We start from the raw sequence: 4,365 nt of genomic DNA on the forward strand, positions 1-4,365 counted from the left end.
TTGCCAGTGATGACACTTAACCTGGTAAATTCTGTATTTTCAAAAAGATAGTTTATAGCCTTTAATGTATTAAGACTCCACTTTTGTAAGTAAATTCCGTACTTAAAATAGTATACATGGTTTTAAATGTGCATAAAACTCCTTTTGGTGTGTGTGTATGTGTGTGTGTGTGGTTCTTAAGTCTCCGTAAACTTTATGTTTTGTTAATACTCCATGTGAGTTGTTATAACCATGCTAAAACTCGAAGACCTCGTACTCGACGTTCTTCAGGCGTCGGAATTGTTATGACACTTGTCACCACAGACCTGCCGGTCTAGCTGTTACAAGCAACTTAGGTGCGGGTTTGTCAGACCCAATATAGATCTATACACAACTATCACGATCTCCCTACAAGAGATTCTGATTATAACTACAAGACTTTTCTGTGGTACTTAGGAGTACCCCGAAGGAGAATACCTCACAAATTTATTCATTAACAAGTTTACGTATTAAGCAACCAAATCCCTTTTTGTTTGTAAAAGTATGTGTTTTCCTTTTTGTGTAGGTGAATGTGACTAACAAACTATACCTATTATAGTTTAACATGAATGCTTTGTTATGATGTAAAACCTTTATAATTATGATTTTTATTCCCTAGCGAAATAAAATGGTAATAAAATACTAAGTATACTTGACCCTAGTATTACGTACTTTGCTCGACATGTTACAAAGTGTGAATAACTCTTAAACTTGTTTTTGGTAATTTTACTCTCTATCATCCCTATTTTAGAATATTTATAGAAAAATCATCGTAAGTAAAAAACTGAGTCCGTAAACACTGAGAGTTTGGAAAGAGAGTCTACTATGTTCATAAATATTCTTATAATTTTTGGTGGTCTCAAACCAATGTGAAAACGTTCATTCTCACAGACTGGTCCGAATACGTTGCTGCAGTGACAGACAGTTTTGTAAAAATCACTATAAATTGTAGAAAAATCGTATGGAGATGTGTAAGTAGTCATTTTAAAGGTATAAACCTGAACTAGTTGCATATTAAGCAGTTTTGAAAAATATTAAGTTTAAGTTGGGTAAAACAGTTCGTAAACAGGTCACAACTTTTCTGTTGTAAGCTGTCAAGTTAAGTTTCAAATATGTTTTGGTGTTTTAACTTGTATTCCCCCCCTGAAAACTAAAGAAAACTGGAAAATTTAGGGGTATGAACTCACCTTGAGTGATTTCTTAAAGAGTGGAAGATCGAAGACGAGGAGTATCAAGTCAAGAACACTTGATGAACACGTGAAAGCTTGGATGATCCTAAGAACGATTCTTTGGTGTTAAAAATGTATGTAGATGATTCAAGGATGTTATGAAAACATGGAATAACACTTGAGTTTAGATGGAATACTTACCAAAAAGTGAAGTAATAGCTCAAGAACACTTCCAAAAAGTGGCTGGAAGTAGAGGGGAAAAAGAGGCTCTTTTGAAGGTTTGAGAAGTGTGTAAGTGAAGGATTTGATCAAAGTGAACAAAGAAATCCTCCAGGGATTTCTTTATATAGAGGTTGCTGGAGCAAGTGGCAAGGTTGAAATGATGTTTACCTTGGTTTGTGTGATGTGGATAAGGTTGACTAATGAGAGGATGACAAATGGAGGCAAGTGGGCACACTTGACCCACTTGTGGGGTCAAATATCCTCTTAATATAAAATAATGATTTTTAATTAATAAATCCTTGAGAAATAAATAAAATATGAGTTTTGGGGGTTTAAAATGGTAAAAATATGAATTTGGTGAAAAATCCCCGTCAAAAACGTCAAAAACGGGCTTAGGAGGCGAAAGTAGTCGAAAACCGGACAATATGGACCGAACCTGCGAGGTTCGGTTCTTAGAAGTGATGAGGACCGAAGGTGCGAAGAGGGAACCGAAAGTGCGAGGAGGGACCGAAAGTGCGAGAAGGGGAACCGAAGGCGAGGCTCGGTCTCGGTTGTCTGCGAGGTTCGGTCCGAGAGTGCAAAGTTCGGTTCGGATGCTCGCTTCTGACACTTCGCTTCTGACAGTCTCGGTTCTGAGGGTTTCGGTCCTATTAGAGGGGTTCGGCTCTAAGAGGTTCGGTTCCTAAGAGGGTTTCGGTCCTATTTAGCTGTTTTTCGATATAACTCCCCGATTTGCGCGATTTTTGACCAACTTAAGGGTCGGGATGACCCGGATGACTATAAAAAGTTGAGAGAGATTTTGAGAGAGAATTGAGAGAGATTCATTTTTAGCCATTATCATCGAATAATCTTGCAATGCAAGGTCCGTGAACCCCGTTATACTTCGTTTATGATTATTTTAAGTCCCCAAAGGGTCCATAGTCGTGTTTTGATGCGTTTAACTCCCTTCTTAGGGTTTCACATTGATAAACACATAGATTCACCGCGACACTCGAATTCTTGACATACAAATGTACGTTTTCATAGAATAACTTTTAATCATACAAGTACTATACAAGATTGACCGGTTTGACTTGTTGACTTTGACTTTGACTTGTTGACTTTGACTTTGACTTGAATTTGACGGTTGTCACATTATCCCCCCGTTAGAAGGAATTTCGTCCCGAAATAAGTATTTTGAGTGGGGCTTCAAGGGTTTGGGGAATAGATGTGGGTACTTTTGCTTTGATTGGTCCTCGCATTCCCAAGTAAATTCGGGTCCTCGCTTGGCGTTCCAGCGGACCTTTATGATGGGAATGCGGCTTTGATTCGTCGTTTCGACCTCTCGATCCATGATTTCAATAGGTTCCTCTACGAAGTGGAGGTTCTCGTTGATCTCAATTTCGACAAGGGGAATGAGAAGGGTTTCATTGGACAAGAATTTCTTCAAATTAGACACATGAAAGGTAGGACGAACGTTGTTATGTTCCTATGGTAATTGAAGCTCGTATGCTACCGGACCAATCCTGGCAAGGATTTCGAACGACCCGATATACCTTGGATTTAATTTCCCACGTTTTCCAAAACGTATTAATCCCTTCCAAGGTGATACTTCTAGTAGTACTTGATCCCCAACTTGGAACTCCAAAGGTTTCTGTCTCTTATCCGCGTAGCTCTTTTGTCGATCTTGCGAAGCCTTCATCCGTTCTCGAATTTTGACGATCTTTTCTGTTGTTTCCCTTATGATCTCCGGGCCAGTGAGTGTGCTGTTAGGAACTTGCCCTATTGCGAGTTGCGTATCGCCCACCTCAGCCCAACATAGGGGTGATTTGCACTAACAGCCATAGAGGGCTTCGAACGGAGCAACCTTGCTGCTAGTGTGATAACTATTATTGTACGAGAACTCGATAGGGGGGGTAAATGAGCATCCCAAGCTTTACCAAAGTCTATCACACAAGCTCTCAGCATGTCTTCCTATGTTTGAATGGTCCTTGGTCTTTGTCCGTCAGTCTGTGGGTGGTAGGCTGTACACATGTCTAAATCTAGTCCCAACAGGTTCGTGTAGCGACTGCCGAAACTATGATGTAAATCTACTAACCCTATCGGAGATGATGGATATCGGTTCTCCGGGTAGTCGTACAATTTTTCCTTAATGTATGTCCTTGTCAGTTTCTCCATTTCGTTTGTCTCTTTTACTCGTAGGAGGCGTGCAGTTTTGGTTAATCTATCAATGATTACCTTAATGGTGTCGAGTACATCCGTACTCCTGGCGGTTACGTCCTGAAGTCGTGGTAGGTTCTTATACCTGGTTCCTCTATCATCACTTAGCGTATTCAAGTCGTATATAGTTAGGATCGGTTAGATTGTCAGCTGGGTGATTCTGCCCCAAGTCCACAACCAAACAAGGAACAGGAGATAGGGCGGAATTACACATCCGAAATCCGTAGGATCTTAATTTTATACAACCCTGATACATCCCCCAAGTGGTGATAGTTTAACCGTATGGCCCACCTGTCGCTACCCTCGAAGTTGACTTGCTATACGTGTGGTACTCTTGGAAGGTTTGTTGAGAAAAACTACAAAAAGTGTGGTACTCCACACACGAGTACTTCGAAGGTTTGAGGCAGGCGATGATTCTTGGGTTTGCATCGGGTTCACTGCTATGGATGATGATGGCTTTGTTAGTTGGCTAGTTTAGGCGAATATTAATTCTGTAGAACACACAATTGGTATCGTGAGGACCAAGCCAATTGCGTTTGAATGATGACGTCGGGATCTCTTAGATATTAACTCGATCTGGAAGGAGTGTTTGTTAGACAGTAATGCCTCCCTGGTATATGTTCTCAGTGTTTTCAGTTTTTCCTTTTGTTATTAGTACTGCGAACATTTGTGTATTGCCTCTTAGTGAGTATTGTGAGTTTTGAGAAGTTGAAGATGATGCTCTTTTTAGAATAGAATCCCTATCGGGTGTATTTAT

Source organism: Lactuca virosa, chromosome 9 (genome assembly GCF_052849685.1).
Source record: "Lactuca virosa cultivar CGN04683 chromosome 9, Lactuca_virosa_CGN04683_v6, whole genome shotgun sequence".
NCBI classification, from domain to species: Eukaryota; Viridiplantae; Streptophyta; class Magnoliopsida; order Asterales; family Asteraceae; genus Lactuca; species Lactuca virosa.